At 46.6% G+C, this 25,072-nt stretch overlaps 34 non-coding genes across 34 annotated transcripts; all 34 read right to left on the bottom strand.

Moving 5' to 3' along the window:
- Positions 1–547: 547 nt before the first annotated feature.
- Positions 548–662, bottom strand: LOC144394749 (U5 spliceosomal RNA). The gene has a single exon (XR_013457177.1). It is a non-coding gene; the product is annotated as a U5 spliceosomal RNA (small nuclear RNA).
- Positions 663–1,104: 442 nt separating this feature from the next.
- LOC144394787 (U1 spliceosomal RNA) lies at positions 1,105–1,268 on the bottom strand. Its single transcript, XR_013457216.1, has one exon. It is a non-coding gene; the product is annotated as a U1 spliceosomal RNA (small nuclear RNA).
- A 276-nt stretch (positions 1,269–1,544) lies between these two features.
- LOC144394702 (U2 spliceosomal RNA) lies at positions 1,545–1,735 on the bottom strand. Its single transcript, XR_013457130.1, has one exon. It is a non-coding gene; the product is annotated as a U2 spliceosomal RNA (small nuclear RNA).
- Positions 1,736–2,337: 602 nt separating this feature from the next.
- Positions 2,338–2,452, bottom strand: LOC144394770 (U5 spliceosomal RNA). The gene has a single exon (XR_013457198.1). It is a non-coding gene; the product is annotated as a U5 spliceosomal RNA (small nuclear RNA).
- A 442-nt stretch (positions 2,453–2,894) lies between these two features.
- On the bottom strand, positions 2,895–3,058 carry LOC144394786 (U1 spliceosomal RNA). Its single transcript, XR_013457215.1, has one exon. It is a non-coding gene; the product is annotated as a U1 spliceosomal RNA (small nuclear RNA).
- Positions 3,059–3,334: 276 nt separating this feature from the next.
- LOC144394719 (U2 spliceosomal RNA) lies at positions 3,335–3,525 on the bottom strand. Its single transcript, XR_013457147.1, has one exon. It is a non-coding gene; the product is annotated as a U2 spliceosomal RNA (small nuclear RNA).
- A 591-nt stretch (positions 3,526–4,116) lies between these two features.
- On the bottom strand, positions 4,117–4,231 carry LOC144394748 (U5 spliceosomal RNA). Its single transcript, XR_013457176.1, has one exon. It is a non-coding gene; the product is annotated as a U5 spliceosomal RNA (small nuclear RNA).
- A 442-nt stretch (positions 4,232–4,673) lies between these two features.
- On the bottom strand, positions 4,674–4,837 carry LOC144394785 (U1 spliceosomal RNA). Its single transcript, XR_013457214.1, has one exon. It is a non-coding gene; the product is annotated as a U1 spliceosomal RNA (small nuclear RNA).
- A 276-nt stretch (positions 4,838–5,113) lies between these two features.
- Positions 5,114–5,304, bottom strand: LOC144394701 (U2 spliceosomal RNA). Its single transcript, XR_013457129.1, has one exon. It is a non-coding gene; the product is annotated as a U2 spliceosomal RNA (small nuclear RNA).
- A 602-nt stretch (positions 5,305–5,906) lies between these two features.
- On the bottom strand, positions 5,907–6,021 carry LOC144394747 (U5 spliceosomal RNA). The gene has a single exon (XR_013457175.1). It is a non-coding gene; the product is annotated as a U5 spliceosomal RNA (small nuclear RNA).
- Positions 6,022–6,463: 442 nt separating this feature from the next.
- On the bottom strand, positions 6,464–6,627 carry LOC144394784 (U1 spliceosomal RNA). Its single transcript, XR_013457213.1, has one exon. It is a non-coding gene; the product is annotated as a U1 spliceosomal RNA (small nuclear RNA).
- A 276-nt stretch (positions 6,628–6,903) lies between these two features.
- On the bottom strand, positions 6,904–7,094 carry LOC144394700 (U2 spliceosomal RNA). The gene has a single exon (XR_013457128.1). It is a non-coding gene; the product is annotated as a U2 spliceosomal RNA (small nuclear RNA).
- A 591-nt stretch (positions 7,095–7,685) lies between these two features.
- LOC144394745 (U5 spliceosomal RNA) lies at positions 7,686–7,800 on the bottom strand. The gene has a single exon (XR_013457174.1). It is a non-coding gene; the product is annotated as a U5 spliceosomal RNA (small nuclear RNA).
- A 349-nt stretch (positions 7,801–8,149) lies between these two features.
- LOC144394810 (U1 spliceosomal RNA) lies at positions 8,150–8,313 on the bottom strand. The gene has a single exon (XR_013457239.1). It is a non-coding gene; the product is annotated as a U1 spliceosomal RNA (small nuclear RNA).
- A 276-nt stretch (positions 8,314–8,589) lies between these two features.
- LOC120813932 (U2 spliceosomal RNA) lies at positions 8,590–8,788 on the bottom strand. Its single transcript, XR_013457149.1, has one exon. It is a non-coding gene; the product is annotated as a U2 spliceosomal RNA (small nuclear RNA).
- Positions 8,789–14,302: 5,514 nt separating this feature from the next.
- Positions 14,303–14,417, bottom strand: LOC144394744 (U5 spliceosomal RNA). Its single transcript, XR_013457173.1, has one exon. It is a non-coding gene; the product is annotated as a U5 spliceosomal RNA (small nuclear RNA).
- Positions 14,418–14,859: 442 nt separating this feature from the next.
- Positions 14,860–15,023, bottom strand: LOC144394783 (U1 spliceosomal RNA). Its single transcript, XR_013457211.1, has one exon. It is a non-coding gene; the product is annotated as a U1 spliceosomal RNA (small nuclear RNA).
- A 276-nt stretch (positions 15,024–15,299) lies between these two features.
- LOC144394699 (U2 spliceosomal RNA) lies at positions 15,300–15,490 on the bottom strand. Its single transcript, XR_013457127.1, has one exon. It is a non-coding gene; the product is annotated as a U2 spliceosomal RNA (small nuclear RNA).
- Positions 15,491–16,081: 591 nt separating this feature from the next.
- On the bottom strand, positions 16,082–16,196 carry LOC144394743 (U5 spliceosomal RNA). Its single transcript, XR_013457172.1, has one exon. It is a non-coding gene; the product is annotated as a U5 spliceosomal RNA (small nuclear RNA).
- Positions 16,197–16,545: 349 nt separating this feature from the next.
- Positions 16,546–16,709, bottom strand: LOC144394782 (U1 spliceosomal RNA). The gene has a single exon (XR_013457210.1). It is a non-coding gene; the product is annotated as a U1 spliceosomal RNA (small nuclear RNA).
- Positions 16,710–16,985: 276 nt separating this feature from the next.
- Positions 16,986–17,176, bottom strand: LOC144394698 (U2 spliceosomal RNA). The gene has a single exon (XR_013457126.1). It is a non-coding gene; the product is annotated as a U2 spliceosomal RNA (small nuclear RNA).
- A 602-nt stretch (positions 17,177–17,778) lies between these two features.
- On the bottom strand, positions 17,779–17,893 carry LOC144394742 (U5 spliceosomal RNA). The gene has a single exon (XR_013457171.1). It is a non-coding gene; the product is annotated as a U5 spliceosomal RNA (small nuclear RNA).
- Positions 17,894–18,335: 442 nt separating this feature from the next.
- Positions 18,336–18,499, bottom strand: LOC144394781 (U1 spliceosomal RNA). Its single transcript, XR_013457209.1, has one exon. It is a non-coding gene; the product is annotated as a U1 spliceosomal RNA (small nuclear RNA).
- A 276-nt stretch (positions 18,500–18,775) lies between these two features.
- Positions 18,776–18,966, bottom strand: LOC144394697 (U2 spliceosomal RNA). Its single transcript, XR_013457125.1, has one exon. It is a non-coding gene; the product is annotated as a U2 spliceosomal RNA (small nuclear RNA).
- Positions 18,967–19,568: 602 nt separating this feature from the next.
- On the bottom strand, positions 19,569–19,683 carry LOC144394740 (U5 spliceosomal RNA). The gene has a single exon (XR_013457169.1). It is a non-coding gene; the product is annotated as a U5 spliceosomal RNA (small nuclear RNA).
- Positions 19,684–20,125: 442 nt separating this feature from the next.
- LOC144394780 (U1 spliceosomal RNA) lies at positions 20,126–20,289 on the bottom strand. Its single transcript, XR_013457208.1, has one exon. It is a non-coding gene; the product is annotated as a U1 spliceosomal RNA (small nuclear RNA).
- A 276-nt stretch (positions 20,290–20,565) lies between these two features.
- LOC144394696 (U2 spliceosomal RNA) lies at positions 20,566–20,756 on the bottom strand. Its single transcript, XR_013457123.1, has one exon. It is a non-coding gene; the product is annotated as a U2 spliceosomal RNA (small nuclear RNA).
- Positions 20,757–21,358: 602 nt separating this feature from the next.
- On the bottom strand, positions 21,359–21,473 carry LOC144394739 (U5 spliceosomal RNA). The gene has a single exon (XR_013457167.1). It is a non-coding gene; the product is annotated as a U5 spliceosomal RNA (small nuclear RNA).
- Positions 21,474–21,915: 442 nt separating this feature from the next.
- On the bottom strand, positions 21,916–22,079 carry LOC144394778 (U1 spliceosomal RNA). The gene has a single exon (XR_013457207.1). It is a non-coding gene; the product is annotated as a U1 spliceosomal RNA (small nuclear RNA).
- A 276-nt stretch (positions 22,080–22,355) lies between these two features.
- LOC144394695 (U2 spliceosomal RNA) lies at positions 22,356–22,546 on the bottom strand. The gene has a single exon (XR_013457122.1). It is a non-coding gene; the product is annotated as a U2 spliceosomal RNA (small nuclear RNA).
- A 602-nt stretch (positions 22,547–23,148) lies between these two features.
- LOC144394738 (U5 spliceosomal RNA) lies at positions 23,149–23,263 on the bottom strand. Its single transcript, XR_013457166.1, has one exon. It is a non-coding gene; the product is annotated as a U5 spliceosomal RNA (small nuclear RNA).
- A 442-nt stretch (positions 23,264–23,705) lies between these two features.
- On the bottom strand, positions 23,706–23,869 carry LOC144394777 (U1 spliceosomal RNA). The gene has a single exon (XR_013457206.1). It is a non-coding gene; the product is annotated as a U1 spliceosomal RNA (small nuclear RNA).
- A 276-nt stretch (positions 23,870–24,145) lies between these two features.
- LOC144394693 (U2 spliceosomal RNA) lies at positions 24,146–24,336 on the bottom strand. The gene has a single exon (XR_013457120.1). It is a non-coding gene; the product is annotated as a U2 spliceosomal RNA (small nuclear RNA).
- A 602-nt stretch (positions 24,337–24,938) lies between these two features.
- Positions 24,939–25,053, bottom strand: LOC144394737 (U5 spliceosomal RNA). Its single transcript, XR_013457165.1, has one exon. It is a non-coding gene; the product is annotated as a U5 spliceosomal RNA (small nuclear RNA).
- Between the last annotated feature and the right edge of the window lie 19 nt (positions 25,054–25,072).

Raw genomic sequence — 25,072 nt, 5'->3', positions numbered from 1 at the left:
CGGTGCGGTTCTTTCAACTGGGCGTAGCAGTCGCTTGCTACTTAACAACCCACTCCCCACGCTGCCCCCGTCCTCAAAAAAGCTAAAATCATTGATTTGTTTACAAGCAAAAGTGTAAACTCCTGCTGAAATCTGGTTGATTTCACTGTTGTTTCAGACACTAGAGACTCCAGTGATGATTAATCACTGTAAAGTCCTGCTGAAAATCTTGTTGATTTCACAATGGATTCAGACAGAGATTTGAGACTTGCTGCAAGGCTCCACTAGTGACTCCAGTGATGATTCCTGCTGAAAATCTTGTTGATTTCACAATGAATTCAGACAGTGATTTGCTGATTTGAGACGTGCTCCACCGGAGACTCCAGTAAAGTGACCATTAATCCCTGTAAAATCCTGCTGAAATCTGGTTGATTTCACTTTGGATTCAGACAGTGATTTGAGACTTGCTGCACTAGTGACTCCAGTGATAAGTAAACACAACTTTGTTTGTGCTCCATTGTCAGGAGCCTCTGTCCAACTACTTTTCTTTTCACACAAGTACATGAGGCTCAGCCAATTGGCAGAGCCTGCCAAAAATATGGTCAACTCATTGTTGTTCCTCTCCACGGAAGTCTTTAGTAAAAGGCGAAAGACTTATGCGTATTGAAGAGAAACCAAAGTCAGTTGCGGAATCAGGTGGCAGGCAGCCTTATATCCCAGTCGCAACAGTGATCCCTCTTGTGGTTGGGACTGGTTGAGCTGCGGTTGTCCAATGCCAAACCCATTCCCCAGCACCAGCCATCAAAAACTCATTGATTTGTTTACAAGCAAAAGTGTAAAGTCCTGCTGAAATGTGCTTGATTTCACTTTGGATTCAGACAGTGATTTGCTGATTTGAGACGTGCTCCACTGGAGACTCCAGCGCAGTGATGATTAATGCTGAAATCTGGTTGATTTCACTTTGGATTCAGACAGTGATTTGCTGATTGTAGACTCCCTCCACCGGAGACTCCAGTGCAGTGGTGATTAATCCGTGTAAAATCCTGCTGAAATGTGGTTGATTTCACTAGGGATTCAGACAGTGATGATTAAACGGGACACCTGGTTTTTCTTTGACTTCAATATCAGGGGAGAGCGCGAACGCAGTCCCCCACTACCACAAATTATGCAGTCGAGATTCCCACATTTGGGGAATTCGCAGTGGTCAGCACAGTCGCAGTGCAATGACTGAGCCTCGCCCTGGGTGAACCACCTTCTTGATCATGGTATCTCCCCTGCCAGGTAAGTATGAGTTGGTGGTGACAGAGGCAGGGACGGTATTCCCAGTCACAGCATTTGTGGTGACGGTTCGCAGATGGCACCGTCCTCACAGATCGGTGAAGTTAAAATCAGTGATTTGAGACTTGCAAAACAAAGGCACTATTGATGAGTAAGCATAAGTCACTTGCCAAAAGCCTCAGTCTTAAAAACTATGTGGAGGTGAGACTTGTTTTACTCAAAGCAGAAATCATTTCCAACACCACACCACTGATTCAGGTTACCCTTTCTTTTATTTTCCACAATTTAAAGGGTGCACCGTTCCCGGAGGTGCTGCAATACCGGGCCGATGCTTGGAGTGAACGGAGCAAGCCCCTTTTTCATCTCCCAGAGCTAAAAATCGGCTTAATATGTAGTCCTCGTATAGAGGACATATCAGATATTAAACTGATAAGAACAGATACTACACTTGATCTTAGCCAAAAGGCCGAGAAGCGATAACACCAAACTGTTTGTTTGCAGACCCAACGTACCAGCACATATCTCAATTGTCGCGGTGCGGTTCTTTCAACTGGGCGTAGCAGTCGCTTGCTACTTAACAACCCACTCCCCACGCTGCCCCCGTCCTCAAAAAAGCTAAAATCATTGATTTGTTTACAAGCAAAAGTGTAAACTCCTGCTGAAATCTGGTTGATTTCACTGTTGTTTCAGACACTAGAGACTCCAGTGATGATTAATCACTGTAAAGTCCTGCTGAAAATCTTGTTGATTTCACAATGGATTCAGACAGAGATTTGAGACTTGCTGCAAGGCTCCACTAGTGACTCCAGTGATGATTCCTGCTGAAAATCTTGTTGATTTCACAATGAATTCAGACAGTGATTTGCTGATTTGAGACGTGCTCCACCGGAGACTCCAGTAAAGTGACCATTAATCCCTGTAAAATCCTGCTGAAATCTGGTTGATTTCACTTTGGATTCAGACAGTGATTTGAGACTTGCTGCACTAGTGACTCCAGTGATAAGTAAACACAACTTTGTTTGTGCTCCATTGTCAGGAGCCTCTGTCCAACTACTTTTCTTTTCACACAAGTACATGAGGCTCAGCCAATTGGCAGAGCCTGCCAAAAATATGGTCAACTCATTGTTGTTCCTCTCCACAGAAGTCTTTAGTAAAAGGCGAAAGACTTATGCGTATTGAAGAGAAACCAAAGTCAGTTGCGGAATCAGGTGGCAGGCAGCCTTATATCCCAGTCGCAACAGTGATCCCTCTTGTGGTTGGGACTGGTTGAGCTGCGGTTGTCCAATGCCAAACCCATTCCCCAGCACCAGCCATCAAAAACTCATTGATTTGTTTACAAGCAAAAGTGTAAAGTCCTGCTGAAATGTGCTTGATTTCACTTTGGATTCAGACAGTGATTTGCTGATTTGAGACGTGCTCCACTGGAGACTCCAGCGCAGTGATGATTAATGCTGAAATCTGGTTGATTTCACTTTGGATTCAGACAGTGATTTGCTGATTGTAGACTCCCTCCACCGGAGACTCCAGTGCAGTGGTGATTAATCCGTGTAAAATCCTGCTGAAATGTGGTTGATTTCACTAGGGATTCAGACAGTGATGATTAAACGGGACACCTGGTTTTTCTTTGACTTCAATATCAGGGGAGAGCGCGAACGCAGTCCCCCACTACCACAAATTATGCAGTCGAGATTCCCACATTTGGGGAATTCGCAGTGGTCAGCACAGTCGCAGTGCAATGACTGAGCCTCGCCCTGGGTGAACCACCTTCTTGATCATGGTATCTCCCCTGCCAGGTAAGTATGAGTTGGTGGTGACAGAGGCAGGGACGGTATTCCCAGTCACAGCATTTGTGGTGACGGTTCGCAGATGGCACCGTCCTCACAGATCGGTGAAGTTAAAATCAGTGATTTGAGACTTGCAAAACAAAGGCACTATTGATGAGTAAGCATAAGTCACTTGCCAAAAGCCTCAGTCTTAAAAACTATGTGGAGGTGAGACTTGTTTTACTCAAAGCAGAAATCATTTCCAACACCACACCACTGATTCAGGTTACCATTTCTTTTATTTTCCACAATTTAAAGGGTGCACCGTTCCCGGAGGTGCTGCAATACCGGGTCGATGCTTGGAGTGAACGGAGCAAGCCCCTTTTTCATCTCCCAGAGCTAAAAATCGGCTTAATATGTAGTCCTCGTATAGAGGACATATCAGATATTAAACTGATAAGAACAGATACTACACTTGATCTTAGCCAAAAGGCCGAGAAGCAATAACACCAAACTGTTTGTTTGCAGACCCAACGTACCAGCACATATCTCAATTGTCGCGGTGCGGTTCTTTCAACTGGGCGTAGCAGTCGCTTGCTACTTAACAACCCACTCCCCACGCTGCCCCCGTCCTCAAAAAAGCTAAAATCATTGATTTGTTTACAAGCAAAAGTGTAAACTCCTGCTGAAATCTGGTTGATTTCACTGTTGTTTCAGACACTAGAGACTCCAGTGATGATTAATCACTGTAAAGTCCTGCTGAAAATCTTGTTGATTTCACAATGGATTCAGACAGAGATTTGAGACTTGCTGCAAGGCTCCACTAGTGACTCCAGTGATGATTCCTGCTGAAAATCTTGTTGATTTCACAATGAATTCAGACAGTGATTTGCTGATTTGAGACGTGCTCCACCGGAGACTCCAGTAAAGTGACCATTAATCCCTGTAAAATCCTGCTGATTTCACTTTGGATTCAGACAGTGATTTGAGACTTGCTGCACTAGTGACTCCAGTGATAAGTAAACACAACTTTGTTTGTGCTCCATTGTCAGGAGCCTCTGTCCAACTACTTTTCTTTTCACACAAGTACATGAGGCTCAGCCAATTGGCAGAGCCTGCCAAAAATATGGTCAACTCATTGTTGTTCCTCTCCACGGAAGTCTTTAGTAAAAGGCGAAAGACTTATGCGTATTGAAGAGAAACCAAAGTCAGTTGCGGAATCAGGTGACAGGCAGCCTTATATCCCAGTCGCAACAGTGATCCCTCTTGTGGTTGGGACTGGTTGAGCTGCGGTTGTCCAATGCCAAACCCATTCCCCAGCACCAGCCATCAAAAACTCATTGATTTGTTTACAAGCAAAAGTGTAAAGTCCTGCTGAAATGTGCTTGATTTCACTTTGGATTCAGACAGTGATTTGCTGATTTGAGACGTGCTCCACTGGAGACTCCAGCGCAGTGATGATTAATGCTGAAATCTGGTTGATTTCACTTTGGATTCAGACAGTGATTTGCTGATTGTAGACTCCCTCCACCGGAGACTCCAGTGCAGTGGTGATTAATCCGTGTAAAATCCTGCTGAAATGTGGTTGATTTCACTAGGGATTCAGACAGTGATGATTAAACGGGACACCTGGTTTTTCTTTGACTTCAATATCAGGGGAGAGCGCGAACGCAGTCCCCCACTACCACAAATTATGCAGTCGAGATTCCCACATTTGGGGAATTCGCAGTGGTCAGCACAGTCGCAGTGCAATGACTGAGCCTCGCCCTGGGTGAACCACCTTCTTGATCATGGTATCTCCCCTGCCAGGTAAGTATGAGTTGGTGGTGACAGAGGCAGGGACGGTATTCCCAGTCACAGCATTTGTGGTGACGGTTCGCAGATGGCACCGTCCTCACAGATCGGTGAAGTTAAAATCAGTGATTTGAGACTTGCAAAACAAAGGCACTATTGATGAGTAAGCATAAGTCACTTGCCAAAAGCCTCAGTCTTAAAAACTATGTGGAGGTGAGACTTGTTTTACTCAAAGCAGAAATCATTTCCAACACCACACCACTGATTCAGGTTACCCTTTCTTTTATTTTCCACAATTTAAAGGGTGCACCGTTCCCGGAGGTGCTGCAATACCGGGCCGATGCTTGGAGTGAACGGAGCAAGCCCCTTTTTCATCTCCCAGAGCTAAAAATCGGCTTAATATGTAGTCCTCGTATAGAGGACATATCAGATATTAAACTGATAAGAACAGATACTACACTTGATCTTAGCCAAAAGGCCGAGAAGCGATAACACCAAACTGTTTGTTTGCAGACCCAACGTACCAGCACATATCTCAATTGTCGCGGTGCGGTTCTTTCAACTGGGCGTAGCAGTCGCTTGCTACTTAACAACCCACTCCCCACGCTGCCCCCGTCCTCAAAAAAGCTAAAATCATTGATTTGTTTACAAGCAAAAGTGTAAACTCCTGCTGAAATCTGGTTGATTTCACTGTTGTTTCAGACACTAGAGACTCCAGTGATGATTAATCACTGTAAAGTCCTGCTGAAAATCTTGTTGATTTCACAATGGATTCAGACAGAGATTTGAGACTTGCTGCAAGGCTCCACTAGTGACTCCAGTGATGATTCCTGCTGAAAATCTTGTTGATTTCACAATGAATTCAGACAGTGATTTGCTGATTTGAGACGTGCTCCACCGGAGACTCCAGTAAAGTGACCATTAATCCCTGTAAAATCCTGCTGAAATCTGGTTGATTTCACTTTGGATTCAGACAGTGATTTGAGACTTGCTGCACTAGTGACTCCAGTGATAAGTAAACACAACTTTGTTTGTGCTCCATTGTCAGGAGCCTCTGTCCAACTACTTTTCTTTTCACACAAGTACATGAGGCTCAGCCAATTGGCAGAGCCTGCCAAAAATATGGTCAACTCATTGTTGTTCCTCTCCACGGAAGTCTTTAGTAAAAGGCGAAAGACTTATGCGTATTGAAGAGAAACCAAAGTCAGTTGCGGAATCAGGTGGCAGGCAGCCTTATATCCCAGTCGCAACAGTGATCCCTCTTGTGGTTGGGACTGGTTGAGCTGCGGTTGTCCAATGCCAAACCCATTCCCCAGCACCAGCCATCAAAAACTCATTGATTTGTTTACAAGCAAAAGTGTAAAGTCCTGCTGAAATGTGCTTGATTTCACTTTGGATTCAGACAGTGATTTGCTGATTTGAGACGTGCTCCACTGGAGACTCCAGCGCAGTGATGATTAATGCTGAAATCTGGTTGATTTCACTTTGGATTCAGACAGTGATTTGCTGATTGTAGACTCCCTCCACCGGAGACTCCAGTGCAGTGGTGATTAATCCGTGTAAAATCCTGCTGAAATGTGGTTGATTTCACTAGGGATTCAGACAGTGATGATTAAACGGGACACCTGGTTTTTCTTTGACTTCAATATCAGGGGAGAGCGCGAACGCAGTCCCCCACTACCACAAATTATGCAGTCGAGATTCCCACATTTGGGGAATTCGCAGTGGTCAGCACAGTCGCAGTGCAATGACTGAGCCTCGCCCTGGGTGAACCACCTTCTTGATCATGGTATCTCCCCTGCCAGGTAAGTATGAGTTGGTGGTGACAGAGGCAGGGACGGTATTCCCAGTCACAGCATTTGTGGTGACGGTTCGCAGATGGCACCGTCCTCACAGATCGGTGAAGTTAAAATCAGTGATTTGAGTCTTGCAAAACAAAGGCACTATTGATGAGTAAGCATAAGTCACTTGCCAAAAGCCTCAGTCTTAAAAACTATGTGGAGGTGAGACTTGTTTTACTCAAAGCAGAAATCATTTCCAACACCACACCACTGATTCAGGTTACCCTTTCTTTTATTTTCCACAATTTAAAGGGTGCACCGTTCCCGGAGGTGCTGCAATACCGGGCCGATGCTTGGAGTGAACGGAGCAAGCCCCTTTTTCATCTCCCAGAGCTAAAAATCGGCTTAATATGTAGTCCTCGTATAGAGGACATATCAGATATTAAACTGATAAGAACAGATACTACACTTGATCTTAGCCAAAAGGCCGAGAAGCGATAACACCAAACTGTTTGTTTGCAGACCCAACGTACCAGCACATATCTCAATTGTCGCGGTGCGGTTCTTTCAACTGGGCGTAGCAGTCGCTTGCTACTTAACAACCCACTCCCCACGCTGCCCCCGTCCTCAAAAAAGCTAAAATCATTGATTTGTTTACAAGCAAAAGTGTAAACTCCTGCTGAAATCTGGTTGATTTCACTGTTGTTTCAGACACTAGAGACTCCAGTGATGATTAATCACTGTAAAGTCCTGCTGAAAATCTTGTTGATTTCACAATGGATTCAGACAGAGATTTGAGACTTGCTGCAAGGCTCCACTAGTGACTCCAGTGATGATTCCTGCTGAAAATCTTGTTGATTTCACAATGAATTCAGACAGTGATTTGCTGATTTGAGACGTGCTCCACCGGAGACTCCAGTAAAGTGACCATTAATCCCTGTAAAATCCTGCTGATTTCACTTTGGATTCAGACAGTGATTTGAGACTTGCTGCACTAGTGACTCCAGTGATAAGTAAACACAACTTTGTTTGTGCTCCATTGTCAGGAGCCTCTGTCCAACTACTTTTCTTTTCACACAAGTACATGAGGCTCAGCCAATTGGCAGAGCCTGCCAAAAATATGGTCAACTCATTGTTGTTCCTCTCCACGGAAGTCTTTAGTAAAAGGCGAAAGACTTATGCGTATTGAAGAGAAACCAAAGTCAGTTGCGGAATCAGGTGGCAGGCAGCCTTATATCCCAGTCGCAACAGTGATCCCTCTTGTGGTTGGGACTGGTTGAGCTGCGGTTGTCCAATGCCAAACCCATTCCCCAGCACCAGCCATCAAAAACTCATTGATTTGTTTACAAGCAAAAGTGTAAAGTCCTGCTGAAATGTGCTTGATTTCACTTTGGATTCAGACAGTGATTTGCTGATTGTAGACTCCCTCCACCGGAGACTCCAGTGCAGTGGTGATTAATCCGTGTAAAATCCTGCTGAAATGTGGTTGATTTCACTAGGGATTCAGACAGTGATGATTAAACGGGACACCTGGTTTTTCTTTGACTTCAATATCAGGGGAGAGCGCGAACGCAGTCCCCCACTACCACAAATTATGCAGTCGAGATTCCCACATTTGGGGACTTCGCAGTGGTCAGCACAGTCGCAGTGCAATGACTGAGCCTCGCCCTGGGTGAACCACCTTCTTGATCATGGTATCTCCCCTGCCAGGTAAGTATGAGTTGGTGGTGACAGAGGCAGGGACGGTATTCCCAGTCACAGCATTTGTGGTGACGGTTCGCAGATGGCACCGTCCTCACAGATCGGTGAAGTTAAAATCAGTGATTTGAGACTTGCAAAACAAAGGCACTATTGATGAGTAAGCATAAGTCACTTGCCAAAAGCCTCAGTCTTAAAAACTATGTGGAGGTGAGACTTGTTTTACTCAAAGCAGAAATCATTTCCAACACCACACCACTGATTCAGGTTACCCTTTCTTTTATTTTCCACAATTTAAAGGGTGCACCGTTCCCGGAGGTGCTGCAATACCGGGTCGATGCTTGGAGTGAACGGAGCAAGCCCCTTTTTCATCTCCCAGAGCTAAAAATCGGCTTAATATGTAGTCCTCGTATAGAGGACATATCAGATATTAAACTGATAAGAACAGATTTTTTTTTTTTTTTTTATTACACATTCCACACCCACACACAATATTACATTACATTGTCATTTTCATCAACACAAAAAAACAACAACATACAGACTGTACCAATGCACCCAATACCATAGCAACCCCCTTCCCCACCCTCTTACCTAAGCTAACACTCCCTTCCATCGCTCCTTGGCTGCATGGTACCCATGCCTCTCCTCCTCCCTCCTTTTCATCCGCCGCACCTCCCCCCTCACCTTCGCCACCACTCCTTCAACCCTGTTCACCTCATTACTTCTTATTAATGCCATTCTGTCATCCCACAGTGCTGCCTTCCCTATTGACAGAATCAACCACAACAAAAAACCCTCCCATCCCCGTCCCCTCAGACCCACCCCCAGCATCAGCATCTCATAAGACAGTCCCCCCAGTTTAGGAAAAAAAAAACCCAGCTCTCCCCACATTGTTCTTGCAAACCCACATCCCCAAAATACATGAGATAAGTCCTCGTCTCTGCCACAACCTAATCGTGGGCAGGAGCGCAGCCTTGACAGGCCATGCCTATATAAAGTGTCCCTCACAGGCATCCTCTTATGTAGACATAGCCAGTTGATGTCCTTTAGTCTGTTTGGCAGTTCCTTGTGCTGCGCAAACAGCCACTCCTCCCTGCCCACCCCGCAAACTCTCACAGGTCCCTGTTTTGCAACTATTGCCTTGTATAGTTCCCGATGATCCAGGCCTAGGTCACCTTCCCCGCATTCCTTGTGCCTTTTAGCCCAGCCCATCATCTGCCTGTAGTGTGGTGCCATAACCTCCCCTTTTGGCCGCCCGTTCTCCCATTTAACCCACTTCCTCAAAGGAAAGGATAGCCAAAACATGAGCAGCACATGGTACCAGTGCCCACTAGGGAACTTCACCCCGTTGCAGCAAAAGGAAAAGAAAAGAACATCTAACTTAAGTGGCACATCAGGCACTCCCCTTCCCCCCTCTGGTACCCCTTGTCTCATCCAGCCCCTCCTCACATACTCGTATCCCCCCCACACAAAGGAGAAAACATCCCGCACTAATCTTCTCCTATACTCCGGTGGCAGGGGGAAAACGTACGCCAGGTAAATCATTGACGGCAAAATGTCCGCTTTCACCACCAAAACCCTCCCAGTTAAAGACAAACGTCGGGCCTTCCACAGTCCTATTCGTGACCTTAGTGCTGCCAGGCGCCTCCTCCAGTTCAGCGGCCCACTCTCGCTGTCTTCAAAATCCACCCCCAGTATTCTCATTGGACCCTCGCACTCCGACAATCCAAACAGCCCTCCTCCCCTCCCCTTCCAAGGTCCAAAATATTTAACCTTGGATTTTCCGACATTGACCCTGGCCCCGGATACTTTTGAAAAGGACCCCAAGACGTCCAAAGCACGGAGCAAGGAGCCCTTCGTTGTTAAAAAGAGCGTCATGTCATCCGCGTACTGGGATATCCTCAAATCCCTCTCTCCACCCCCTGGAAGGCGCAATCCCTTCACGCCTGCGTCCGCCCGAATAGCTGCAGCTAGCGGTTCAATATATATAACAAAAAGCAGTGGCGAGAGTGGACATCCTTGCCTCACTCCCGTCTGCTGTGACACCAAAACCCCCATATGCCCATTCACAACCACCCTACTCCCAACCCCCGTGTACATGATCCCTAACCACCTCTGAAAAATTGGTCCAAAACCCATCCTCTCTAACACAGCTGCCAAAAAACCTTGGTTCACCCTATCAAACGCCTTTTCCATGTCCAACCCCACCAGCATCAGAGGGACCCCACGTTCCTCCACCCAGTGAATGCAATCCCTCACCAGCCCTAAATTCCATTGGATGCGTCTCCCCTCCACCCCACACGTCTGATCCTCATTTACCACATGAGGTAGAGCAGATCGGAGTCGTCCGGCCAACACTCTAGCGATGATCTTATAATCAGCACAGAGAAGAGTTATCGGCCTGAAATTACCCAAGTCTTCTTTTTCCCCTTTCTTATGTAGCAAGGTCAACACCCCCTCCCTCATTGTCCTCCCCAACAGCCCCCGTTCCAGCACTGCACCCACCACTTCTAAAAAATCCTTCCCCAGGATCCCCCAGAACGCCGCATAAAATTCTTTTGGTAACCCATCAATCCCCGGCACCTTTCCCCCTCCCAAACCTTTCATAGCTCCCTCCAACTCTGCGAGACCCACCGGGCGTTCTAGGGCCTCCACCACTTCCCTTGGCACCCTAGCCTCAAGCCCCTTCAAAAAACCTCCTTCCTCCGGTTCTTCCACCTCTTGTGGCCCCATGGCGTCCCCAAAAAAATTGGAGGCAACCCCAACCATCCCCTCCGGATCTGAGACAAGGTCACCATCCTTCCCCCGTAGCCCCGGAATGCACGCTCTTGCCCGGGCAGCCCTCACCTGTTTAAAAAACATGGGCGTACAGGTCTCTGCTACATTGATGGATTCCCTCCCACATCTCCTCAGTAACCCATCAGCTTTTCCCTTAAAGTATAGGCCCAAATTCTCCCTCACCTCCCTCTCCCTCTGCTTATCCCTTCTTTCCCCCTTGTTCTCCGCCTCCATCATAGCCTGCAGCTCCCTTTGGAGCCTCCTAAACCCCCCCTTCTCCTCCCTCGCTCGTTGTGAACAATATCCCACAGTCAACTCCCTGGCGTTTACCTTCACATATTCCCACCACTCCACAATATTGTCAAAAAAAGGCTTCAGTGAGACCCACCCTTCATAGTGTAAAGTGAAGGCTCTACGGAAAGCCTCCTCCTCCAAAACCCCACAATTCAACTTCCAGTAACCCCTTCCAAAAATTGGGGCCGCCACCGAAAAGGCCACCTCAAGTTGGTTGTGGTCTGAGAACCACACTGGTCCCACAACGGCCCTCCGTACAGCAGCCACAGCAGGCACAAAAACAAAATCAATCCGACTACGGGAACCCCGTGTATTCGACCAAGTGGTGCCCTCCCTTGCCGGCTCGACTGCCCTGTACCCATCCTTCAGCATGAAAGCCTGCACCACCTCTTCCAAATACGGCCGACTGAAATCCCCTGTCCCCTCCAAAGAGACGTTGAAATCCCCCCCTAGAACCACCACCTTATTCGTGACACACACCTCCTTAAGTGCAATAAAAAGGGCCTTACGTCCTTTCGGCTCCGCTGGTGCATACACATTGATAAATCTAAAGAAAACCCCCCTCCATAATGCATCCACCACCAGTACCCTCCCCTGCACTACTGAGAAGCTGTCCCGGACCTGGAAATCTTTATTTCCAAACAGGATTCCCACCCCTGAGGAGTGTACCCCCCCTACTCCCCATCTCGACTCACCCTTGAGCCAGCCCTCCGAAAACTCCCTGACATCCCCACCATCCTTTAGATGCACTTCCTGCAGAAAGCAAACATGTAGGGGCGTCTGTAACAGGTATTGGAAAACACTCGCCCTTTTCACAATATTTCTCATACCCCTGACATTTATGGTCACCACTGAAAACAAGGCCATTCAATACTTCAAAAATGTGCCCCCCCCCCTTTACCCTCTGTCCCATGGTTGCTCGCTGTTGGCAAGCAACCATCTTCCAGTTGATCAGTGTTGGCAACATATTCCTGCAGTACCGGGCTTTGAGAAACGTCCTGGGGCGGCTCCCTCCGCGGAGTCCCCCCGGTTTTCTCCATTCCTGCACCACCCGATGAAATCTCCACAGAAGCCTGTTGGCTCCTACCCTCCGACTCGGATCCTGGGGGTTCCCGGCTCTCCCCCATCGCACGGCCGTCTGCCAGCTTCTTCTTCCTCCTTCTCGACCTGTGCACCTGTGGTCCAGCCTCGGTTGCTTCTGCCGAAGACTCAGCCTGCTCACCCCTGGATGAACTGCTCCTCTTCCTGACCCCCTGGATTGTCTCTTTCCTGGTGTCCTCCTCCTCCGAGCTGATCACACAGTCTGCCCAGGACCCCACCAGTGGCAGAGAGTCTCCCAGGCTCACAAACACTTGTGTGTCCATCCGCTCCTCCGTTTCGTTTGCGCCGATGTGGTCAGTCGCAGACTCGTCCCGTGCAGCAGCCCTTCCCTCCTCTCCAGAGAGCGACTGTAGTGCCTCCTCCAACGGGGTGAGGACAGAGACCTCCCCCTGCACTGCTACCTCTGCGTAGCTACGGGTTGTAGTTGTGCAGTCGCGGACAATGTGCCCCTCTCCTCCGCATCCATGGCACGTCTTTGGGGCCCCACACGTGGCCACGCTGTGTCCCCTTCCACCACAGTTCCGGCATCGCCCTTCGGTGCAGTCCGTCGCCATGTGCCCAAAGCTGCGGCATTGCCTGCAGAAACTGGGCTGGCCGGAGTAAAAGAGGAAACCCCTGTCCTCACCAATGCTGAAGTAGGCTGGAGGATGCCGCAGCCCACCGCCTCCGCCGGGGTTGTCCTCGAGGAGAACTTTGAATTGTCTCCGCCCTGACCAGATGCCGAAACTGTCCCTCAGGTATCTCACCGCCGACTCCACCTTCCCATACCTCGACAACCAGGATATGACCGTCTCGTCCCCCACGTATGGGTTGTACATGTGGACCGTCACAATCTTCAAGTTCCTCTTGCAAAGAGCCTCCACCCGAAACTTTGAAAAGGGCTCTTCTTCCGCCTTTTCCCTCGCTGTCTCCATCACCCTCTCATACACTGCTTGGCTGTGTAGCGTGAGGTCAAAACCACCTCCTGCTGCATTCCACTGCAGGCAGTATACGTGGGCGGGGTCAATCTTCAGTGCTCCCACCACGACCGTACGCACGAACCATTCCCTCTTCCCATGTTTCTCATCTTCTTTAACCTTCCAAGTGAATCGCACCGAGTTCCTAAGTCCTGCAGACATGATAGCCTGTGTGAGGACGGGACTCAAGCAACTTTATCCACCAAGCTCCATACACCGCACAGCTTTAGCAGCAACCACTACACTTGATCTTAGCCAAAAGGCCGAGAAGCGATAACACCAAACTGTTTGTTTGCAGACCCAACGTACCAGCACATATCTCAATTGTCGCGGTGCGGTTCTTTCAACTGGGCGTAGCAGTCGCTTGCTACTTAACAACCCACTCCCCACGCTGCCCCCGTCCTCAAAAAAGCTAAAATCATTGATTTGTTTACAAGCAAAAGTGTAAACTCCTGCTGAAATCTGGTTGATTTCACTGTTGTTTCAGACACTAGAGACTCCAGTGATGATTAATCACTGTAAAGTCCTGCTGAAAATCTTGTTGATTTCACAATGGATTCAGACAGAGATTTGAGACTTGCTGCAAGGCTCCACTAGTGACTCCAGTGATGATTCCTGCTGAAAATCTTGTTGATTTCACAATGAATTCAGACAGTGATTTGCTGATTTGAGACGTGCTCCACCGGAGACTCCAGTAAAGTGACCATTAATCCCTGTAAAATCCTGCTGAAATCTGGTTGATTTCACTTTGGATTCAGACAGTGATTTGAGACTTGCTGCACTAGTGACTCCAGTGATAAGTAAACACAACTTTGTTTGTGCTCCATTGTCAGGAGCCTCTGTCCAACTACTTTTCTTTTCACACAAGTACATGAGGCTCAGCCAATTGGCAGAGCCTGCCAAAAATATGGTCAACTCATTGTTGTTCCTCTCCACGGAAGTCTTTAGTAAAAGGCGAAAGACTTATGCGTATTGAAGAGAAACCAAAGTCAGTTGCGGAATCAGGTGGCAGGCAGCCTTATATCCCAGTCGCAACAGTGATCCCTCTTGTGGTTGGGACTGGTTGAGCTGCGGTTGTCCAATGCCAAACCCATTCCCCAGCACCAGCCATCAAAAACTCATTGATTTGTTTACAAGCAAAAGTGTAAAGTCCTGCTGAAATGTGCTTGATTTCACTTTGGATTCAGACAGTGATTTGCTGATTTGAGACGTGCTCCACTGGAGACTCCAGCGCAGTGATGATTAATGCTGAAATCTGGTTGATTTCACTTTGGATTCAGACAGTGATTTGCTGATTGTAGACTCCCTCCACCGGAGACTCCAGTGCAGTGGTGATTAATCCGTGTAAAATCCTGCTGAAATGTGGTTGATTTCACTAGGGATTCAGACAGTGATGATTAAACGGGACACCTGGTTTTTCTTTGACTTCAATATCAGGGGAGAGCGCGAACGCAGTCCCCCACTACCACAAATTATGCAGTCGAGATTCCCACATTTGGGGAATTCGCAGTGGTCAGCACAGTCGCAGTGCAATGACTGAGCCTCGCCCTGGGTGAACCACCTTCTTGATCATGGTATCTCCCCTGCCAGGTAAGTATGAGTTGGTGGTGACAGAGGCAGGGACGGTATTCCCAGTCACAGCATTTGTGGTGACGGTTCGCAGATGGCACCGTCCTCACAGATCGGTGAAGTTAAAATCAGTGATTTGAGACTTGCAAAACAAAGGCACTATTGATGAGTAAGCATAAGTCACTTGCCAAAAGCCTCAGTCTTAAAAACTATGTGGAGGTGAGACTTGTTTTACTCAAAGCAGAAATCATTTCCAACACCACACCACTGATTCAGGTTACCCTTTCTTTTATTTTCCACAATTTAAAGGGTGCACCGTTCCCGGAGGTGCTGCAATACCGGGCCGATGCTTGGAGTGAACGGAGCAAGCCCCTTTTTCATCTCCCAGAGCTAAAAATCGGCTTAATATGTAGTCCTCGTATAGAGGACATATCAGATATTAAACTGATAAGAACAGATACTACACTTGATCTTAGCCAAAAGGCCGAGAAGCGATAACACCAAACTGTTTGTTTGCAGACCCAACGTACCAGCACATATCTCAATTGTCGCGGTGCGGTTCTTTCAACTGGGCGTAGCAGTCGCTTGCTACTTAACAACCCACTCCCCACGCTGCCCCCGTCCTCAAAAAAGCTAAAATCATTGATTTGTTTACAAGCAAAAGTGTAAACTCCTGCTGAAATCTGGTTGATTTCACTGTTGTTTCAGACACTAGAGACTCCAGTGATGATTAATCACTGTAAAGTCCTGCTGAAAATCTTGTTGATTTCACAATGGATTCAGACAGAGATTTGAGACTTGCTGCAAGGCTCCACTAGTGACTCCAGTGATGATTCCTGCTGAAAATCTTGTTGATTTCACAATGAATTCAGACAGTGATTTGCTGATTTGAGACGTGCTCCACCGGAGACTCCAGTAAAGTGACCATTAATCCCTGTAAAATCCTGCTGATTTCACTTTGGATTCAGACAGTGATTTGAGACTTGCTGCACTAGTGACTCCAGTGATAAGTAAACACAACTTTGTTTGTGCTCCATTGTCAGGAGCCTCTGTCCAACTACTTTTCTTTTCACACAAGTACATGAGGCTCAGCCAATTGGCAGAGCCTGCCAAAAATATGGTCAACTCATTGTTGTTCCTCTCCACGGAAGTCTTTAGTAAAAGGCGAAAGACTTATGCGTATTGAAGAGAAACCAAAGTCAGTTGCGGAATCAGGTGGCAGGCAGCCTTATATCCCAGTCGCAACAGTGATCCCTCTTGTGGTTGGGACTGGTTGAGCTGCGGTTGTCCAATGCCAAACCCATTCCCCAGCACCAGCCATCAAAAACTCATTGATTTGTTTACAAGCAAAAGTGTAAAGTCCTGCTGAAATGTGCTTGATTTCACTTTGGATTCAGACAGTGATTTGCTGATTGTAGACTCCCTCCACCGGAGACTCCAGTGCAGTGGTGATTAATCCGTGTAAAATCCTGCTGAAATGTGGTTGATTTCACTAGGGATTCAGACAGTGATGATTAAACGGGACACCTGGTTTTTCTTTGACTTCAATATCAGGGGAGAGCGCGAACGCAGTCCCCCACTACCACAAATTATGCAGTCGAGATTCCCACATTTGGGGAATTCGCAGTGGTCAGCACAGTCGCAGTGCAATGACTGAGCCTCGCCCTGGGTGAACCACCTTCTTGATCATGGTATCTCCCCTGCCAGGTAAGTATGAGTTGGTGGTGACAGAGGCAGGGACGGTATTCCCAGTCACAGCATTTGTGGTGACGGTTCGCAGATGGCACCGTCCTCACAGATCAGTGAAGTTAAAATCAGTGATTTGAGACTTGCAAAACAAAGGCACTATTGATGAGTAAGCATAAGTCACTTGCCAAAAGCCTCAGTCTTAAAAACTATGTGGAGGTGAGACTTGTTTTACTCAAAGCAGAAATCATTTCCAACACCACACCACTGATTCAGGTTACCCTTTCTTTTATTTTCCACAATTTAAAGGGTGCACCGTTCCCGGAGGTGCTGCAATACCGGGCCGATGCTTGGAGTGAACGGAGCAAGCCCCTTTTTCATCTCCCAGAGCTAAAAATCGGCTTAATATGTAGTCCTCGTATAGAGGACATATCAGATATTAAACTGATAAGAACAGATACTACACTTGATCTTAGCCAAAAGGCCGAGAAGCGATAACACCAAACTGTTTGTTTGCAGACCCAACGTACCAGCACATATCTCAATTGTCGCGGTGCGGTTCTTTCAACTGGGCGTAGCAGTCGCTTGCTACTTAACAACCCACTCCCCACGCTGCCCCCGTCCTCAAAAAAGCTAAAATCATTGATTTGTTTACAAGCAAAAGTGTAAACTCCTGCTGAAATCTGGTTGATTTCACTGTTGTTTCAGACACTAGAGACTCCAGTGATGATTAATCACTGTAAAGTCCTGCTGAAAATCTTGTTGATTTCACAATGGATTCAGACAGAGATTTGAGACTTGCTGCAAGGCTCCACTAGTGACTCCAGTGATGATTCCTGCTGAAAATCTTGTTGATTTCACAATGAATTCAGACAGTGATTTGCTGATTTGAGACGTGCTCCACCGGAGACTCCAGTAAAGTGACCATTAATCCCTGTAAAATCCTGCTGAAATCTGGTTGATTTCACTTTGGATTCAGACAGTGATTTGAGACTTGCTGCACTAGTGACTCCAGTGATAAGTAAACACAACTTTGTTTGTGCTCCATTGTCAGGAGCCTCTGTCCAACTACTTTTCTTTTCACACAAGTACATGAGGCTCAGCCAATTGGCAGAGCCTGCCAAAAATATGGTCAACTCATTGTTGTTCCTCTCCACGGAAGTCTTTAGTAAAAGGCGAAAGACTTATGCGTATTGAAGAGAAACCAAAGTCAGTTGCGGAATCAGGTGGCAGGCAGCCTTATATCCCAGTCGCAACAGTGATCCCTCTTGTGGTTGGGACTGGTTGAGCTGCGGTTGTCCAATGCCAAACCCATTCCCCAGCACCAGCCATCAAAAACTCATTGATTTGTTTACAAGCAAAAGTGTAAAGTCCTGCTGAAATGTGCTTGATTTCACTTTGGATTCAGACAGTGATTTGCTGATTTGAGACGTGCTCCACTGGAGACTCCAGCGCAGTGATGATTAATGCTGAAATCTGGTTGATTTCACTTTGGATTCAGACAGTGATTTGCTGATTGTAGACTCCCTCCACCGGAGACTCCAGTGCAGTGGTGATTAATCCGTGTAAAATCCTGCTGAAATGTGGTTGATTTCACTAGGGATTCAGACAGTGATGATTAAACGGGACACCTGGTTTTTCTTTGACTTCAATATCAGGGGAGAGCGCGAACGCAGTCCCCCACTACCACAAATTATGCAGTCGAGATTCCCACATTTGGGGAATTCGCAGTGGTCAGCACAGTCGCAGTGCAATGACTGAGCCTCGCCCTGGGTGAACCACCTTCTTGATCATGGTATCTCCCCTGCCAGGTAAGTATGAGTTGGTGGTGACAGAGGCAGGGACGGTATTCCCAGTCACAGCATTTGTGGTGACGGTTCGCAGATGGCACCGTCCTCACAGATCGGTGAAGTTAAAATCAGTGATTTGAGACTTGCAAAACAAAGGCACTATTGATGAGTAAGCATAAGTCACTTGCCAAAAGCCTCAGTCTTAAAAACTATGTGGAGGTGAGACTTGTTTTACTCAAAGCAGAAATCATTTCCAACACCACACCACTGATTCAGGTTACCCTTTCTTTTATTTTCCACAATTTAAAGGGTGCACCGTTCCCGGAGGTGCTGCAATACCGGGCCGATGCTTGGAGTGAACGGAGCAAGCCCCTTTTTCATCTCCCAGAGCTAAAAATCGGCTTAATATGTAGTCCTCGTATAGAGGACATATCAGATATTAAACTGATAAGAACAGATACTACACTTGATCTTAGCCAAAAGGCCGAGAAGCGATAACACCAAACTGTTTGTTTGCAGACCCAACGTACCAGCACATATCTCAATTGTCGCGGTGCGGTTCTTTCAACTGGGCGTAGCAGTCGCTTGCTACTTAACAACCCACTCCCCACGCTGCCCCCGTCCTCAAAAAAGCTAAAATCATTGATTTGTTTACAAGCAAAAGTGTAAACTCCTGCTGAAATCTGGTTGATTTCACTGTTGTTTCAGACACTAGAGACTCCAGTGATGATTAATCACTGTAAAGTCCTGCTGAAAATCTTGTTGATTTCACAATGGATTCAGACAGAGATTTGAGACTTGCTGCAAGGCTCCACTAGTGACTCCAGTGATGATTCCTGCTGAAAATCTTGTTGATTTCACAATGAATTCAGACAGTGATTTGCTGATTTGAGACGTGCTCCACCGGAGACTCCAGTAAAGTGACCATTAATCCCTGTAAAATCCTGCTGAAATCTGGTTGATTTCACTTTGGATTCAGACAGTGATTTGAGACTTGCTGCACTAGTGACTCCAGTGATAAGTAAACACAACTTTGTTTGTGCTCCATTGTCAGGAGCCTCTGTCCAACTACTTTTCTTTTCACACAAGTACATGAGGCTCAGCCAATTGGCAGAGCCTGCCAAAAATATGGTCAACTCATTGTTGTTCCTCTCCACGGAAGTCTTTAGTAAAAGGCGAAAGACTTATGCGTATTGAAGAGAAACCAAAGTCAGTTGCGGAATCAGGTGGCAGGCAGCCTTATATCCCAGTCGCAACAGTGATCCCTCTTGTGGTTGGGACTGGTTGAGCTGCGGTTGTCCAATGCCAAACCCATTCCCCAGCACCAGCCATCAAAAACTCATTGATTTGTTTACAAGCAAAAGTGTAAAGTCCTGCTGAAATGTGCTTGATTTCACTTTGGATTCAGACAGTGATTTGCTGATTTGAGACGTGCTCCACTGGAGACTCCAGCGCAGTGATGATTAATGCTGAAATCTGGTTGATTTCACTTTGGATTCAGACAGTGATTTGCTGATTGTAGACTCCCTCCACCGGAGACTCCAGTGCAGTGGTGATTAATCCGTGTAAAATCCTGCTGAAATGTGGTTGATTTCACTAGGGATTCAGACAGTGATGATTAAACGGGACACCTGGTTTTTCTTTGACTTCAATATCAGGGGAGAGCGCGAACGCAGTCCCCCACTACCACAAATTATGCAGTCGAGATTCCCACATTTGGGGAATTCGCAGTGGTCAGCACAGTCGCAGTGCAATGACTGAGCCTCGCCCTGGGTGAACCACCTTCTTGATCATGGTATCTCCCCTGCCAGGTAAGTATGAGTTGGTGGTGACAGAGGCAGGGACGGTATTCCCAGTCACAGCATTTGTGGTGACGGTTCGCAGATGGCACCGTCCTCACAGATCGGTGAAGTTAAAATCAGTGATTTGAGACTTGCAAAACAAAGGCACTATTGATGAGTAAGCATAAGTCACTTGCCAAAAGCCTCAGTCTTAAAAACTATGTGGAGGTGAGACTTGTTTTACTCAAAGCAGAAATAATTTCCAACACCACACCACTGATTCAGGTTACCCTTTCTTTTATTTTCCACAATTTAAAGGGTGCACCGTTCCCGGAGGTGCTGCAATACCGGGCCGATGCTTGGAGTGAACGGAGCAAGCCCCTTTTTCATCTCCCAGAGCTAAAAATCGGCTTAATATGTAGTCCTCGTATAGAGGACATATCAGATATTAAACTGATAAGAACAGATACTACACTTGATCTTAGCCAAAAGGCCGAGAAGCGATAACACCAAACTGTTTGTTTGCAGACCCAACGTACCAGCACATATCTCAATTGTCGCGGTGCGGTTCTTTCAACTGGGCGTAGCAGTCGCTTGCTACTTAACAACCCACTCCCCACGCTGCCCCCGTCCTCAAAAAAGCTAAAATCATTGATTTGTTTACAAGCAAAAGTGTAAACTCCTGCTGAAATCTGGTTGATTTCACTGTTGTTTCAGACACTAGAGACTCCAGTGATGATTAATCACTGTAAAGTCCTGCTGAAAATCTTGTTGATTTCACAATGGATTCAGACAGAGATTTGAGACTTGCTGCAAGGCTCCACTAGTGACTCCAGTGATGATTCCTGCTGAAAATCTTGTTGATTTCACAATGAATTCAGACAGTGATTTGCTGATTTGAGACGTGCTCCACCGGAGACTCCAGTAAAGTGACCATTAATCCCTGTAAAATCCTGCTGAAATCTGGTTGATTTCACTTTGGATTCAGACAGTGATTTGAGACTTGCTGCACTAGTGACTCCAGTGATAAGTAAACACAACTTTGTTTGTGCTCCATTGTCAGGAGCCTCTGTCCAACTACTTTTCTTTTCACACAAGTACATGAGGCTCAGCCAATTGGCAGAGCCTGCCAAAAATATGGTCAACTCATTGTTGTTCCTCTCCACGGAAGTCTTTAGTAAAAGGCGAAAGACTTATGCGTATTGAAGAGAAACCAAAGTCAGTTGCGGAATCAGGTGGCAGGCAGCCTTATATCCCAGTCGCAACAGTGATCCCTCTTGTGGTTGGGACTGGTTGAGCTGCGGTTGTCCAATGCCAAACCCATTCCCCAGCACCAGCCATCAAAAACTCATTGATTTGTTTACAAGCAAAAGTGTAAAGTCCTGCTGAAATGTGCTTGATTTCACTTTGGATTCAGACAGTGATTTGCTGATTTGAGACGTGCTCCACTGGAGACTCCAGCGCAGTGATGATTAATGCTGAAATCTGGTTGATTTCACTTTGGATTCAGACAGTGATTTGCTGATTGTAGACTCCCTCCACCGGAGACTCCAGTGCAGTGGTGATTAATCCGTGTAAAATCCTGCTGAAATGTGGTTGATTTCACTAGGGATTCAGACAGTGATGATTAAACGGGACACCTGGTTTTTCTTTGACTTCAATATCAGGGGAGAGCGCGAACGCAGTCCCCCACTACCACAAATTATGCAGTCGAGATTCCCACATTTGGGGAATTCGCAGTGGTCAGCACAGTCGCAGTGCAATGACTGAGCCTCGCCCTGGGTGAACCACCTTCTTGATCATGGTATCTCCCCTGCCAGGTAAGTATGAGTTGGTGGTGACAGAGGCAGGGACGGTATTCCCAGTCACAGCATTTGTGGTGACGGTTCGCAGATGGCACCGTCCTCACAGATCGGTGAAGTTAAAATCAGTGATTTGAGACTTGCAAAACAAAGGCACTATTGATGAGTAAGCATAAGTCACTTGCCAAAAGCCTCAGTCTTAAAAACTATGTGGAGGTGAGACTTGTTTTACTCAAAGCAGAAATCATTTCCAACACCACACCACTGATTCAGGTTACCCTTTCTTTTATTTTCCACAATTTAAAGGGTGCACCGTTCCCGGAGGTGCTGCAATACCGGGCCGATGCTTGGAGTGAACGGAGCAAGCCCCTTTTTCATCTCCCAGAGCTAAAAATCGGCTTAATATGTAGTCCTCGTATAGAGGACATATCAGATATTAAACTGATAAGAACAGATACTACACTTGATCTTAGCCAAAAGGCCGAGAAGCGATAACACCAAACTGTTTGTTTGCAGACCCAACGTACCAGCACATATCTCAATTGTCGCGGTGCGGTTCTTTCAACTGGGCGTAGCAGTCGCTTGCTACTTAACAACCCACTCCCCACGCTGCCCCCGTCCTCAAAAAAGCTAAAATCATTGATTTGTTTACAAGCAAAAGTGTAAACTCCTGCTGAAATCTGGTTGATTTCACTGTTGTTTCAGACACTAGAGACTCCAGTGATGATTAATCACTGTAAAGTCCTGCTGAAAATCTTGTTGATTTCACAATGGATTCAGACAGAGATTTGAGACTTGCTGCAAGGCTCCACTAGTGACTCCAGTGATGATTCCTGCTGAAAATCTTGTTGATTTCACAATGAATTCAGACAGTGATTTGCTGATTTGAGACGTGCTCCACCGGAGACTCCAGTAAAGTGACCATTAATCCCTGTAAAATCCTGCTGAAATCTGGTTGATTTCACTTTGGATTCAGACAGTGATTTGAGACTTGCTGCACTAGTGACTCCAGTGATAAGTAAACACAACTTTGTTTGTGCTCCATTGTCAGGAGCCTCTGTCCAACTACTTTTCTTTTCACACAAGTACATGAGGCTCAGCCAATTGGCAGAGCCTGCCAAAAATATGGTCAACTCATTGTTGTTCCTCTCCACGGAAGTCTTTAGTAAAAGGCGAAAGACTTATGCGTATTGAAGAGAAACCAAAGTCAGTTGCGGAATCAGGTGGCAGGCAGCCTTATATCCCAGTCGCAACAGTGATCCCTCTTGTGGTTGGGACTGGTTGAGCTGCGGTTGTCCAATGCCAAACCCATTCCCCAGCACCAGCCATCAAAAACTCATTGATTTGTTTACAAGCAAAAGTGTAAAGTCCTGCTGAAATGTGCTTGATTTCACTTTGGATTCAGACAGTGATTTGCTGATTTGAGACGTGCTCCACTGGAGACTCCAGCGCAGTGATGATTAATGCTGAAATCTGGTTGATTTCACTTTGGATTCAGACAGTGATTTGCTGATTGTAGACTCCCTCCACCGGAGACTCCAGTGCAGTGGTGATTAATCCGTGTAAAATCCTGCTGAAATGTGGTTGATTTCACTAGGGATTCAGACAGTGATGATTAAACGGGACACCTGGTTTTTCTTTGACTTCAATATCAGGGGAGAGCGCGAACGCAGTCCCCCACTACCACAAATTATGCAGTCGAGATTCCCACATTTGGGGAATTCGCAGTGGTCAGCACAGTCGCAGTGCAATGACTGAGCCTCGCCCTGGGTGAACCACCTTCTTGATCATGGTATCTCCCCTGCCAGGTAAGTATGAGTTGGTGGTGACAGAGGCAGGGACGGTATTCCCAGTCACAGCATTTGTGGTGACGGTTCGCAGATGGCACCGTCCTCACAGATCGGTGAAGTTAAAATCAGTGATTTGAGACTTGCAAAACAAAGGCACTATTGATGAGTAAGCATAAGTCACTTGCCAAAAGCCTCAGTCTTAAAAACTATGTGGAGGTGAGACTTGTTTTACTCAAAGCAGAAATCATTTCCAACACCACACCACTGATTCAGGTTACCCTTTCTTTTATTTTCCACAATTTAAAGGGTGCACCGTTCCCGGAGGTGCTGCAATACCGGGCCGATGCTTGGAGTGAACGGAGCAAGCCCCTTTTTCATCTCCCAGAGCTAAAAATCGGCTTAATATGTAGTCCTCGTATAGAGGACATATCAGATATTAAACTGATAAGAACAGATACTACACTTGATCTTAGCCAAAAGGCCGAGAAGCGATAACACCAAACTGTTTGTTTGCAGACCCAACGTACCAGCACATATCTCAATTGTCGCGGTGCGGTTCTTTCAACTGGGCGTAGCAGTCGCTTGCTACTTAACAACCCACTCCCCACGCTGCCCCCGTCCTCAAAAAAGCTAAAATCATTGATTTGTTTACAAGCAAAAGTGTAAACTCCTGCTGAAATCTGGTTGATTTCACTGTTGTTTCAGACACTAGAGACTCCAGTGATGATTAATCACTGTAAAGTCCTGCTGAAAATCTTGTTGATTTCACAATGGATTCAGACAGAGATTTGAGACTTGCTGCAAGGCTCCACTAGTGACTCCAGTGATGATTCCTGCTGAAAATCTTGTTGATTTCACAATGAATTCAGACAGTGATTTGCTGATTTGAGACGTGCTCCACCGGAGACTCCAGTAAAGTGACCATTAATCCCTGTAAAATCCTGCTGAAATCTGGTTGATTTCACTTTGGATTCAGACAGTGATTTGAGACTTGCTGCACTAGTGACTCCAGTGATAAGTAAACACAACTTTGTTTGTGCTCCATTGTCAGGAGCCTCTGTCCAACTACTTTTCTTTTCACACAAGTACATGAGGCTCAGCCAATTGGCAGAGCCTGCCAAAAATATGGTCAACTCATTGTTGTTCCTCTCCACGGAAGTCTTTAGTAAAAGGCGAAAGACTTATGCGTATTGAAGAGAAACCAAAGTCAGTTGCGGAATCAGGTGGCA

The sequence above is a fragment of the Gasterosteus aculeatus genome, unplaced genomic scaffold (genome assembly GCF_964276395.1).
Source record: "Gasterosteus aculeatus unplaced genomic scaffold, fGasAcu3.hap1.1 HAP1_SCAFFOLD_57, whole genome shotgun sequence".
Classification (NCBI taxonomy): domain Eukaryota; kingdom Metazoa; phylum Chordata; class Actinopteri; order Perciformes; family Gasterosteidae; genus Gasterosteus; species Gasterosteus aculeatus.
Note: the sequence above shows the minus strand (reverse complement) of the source record. Positions and strands in the feature narration are given on the sequence as shown.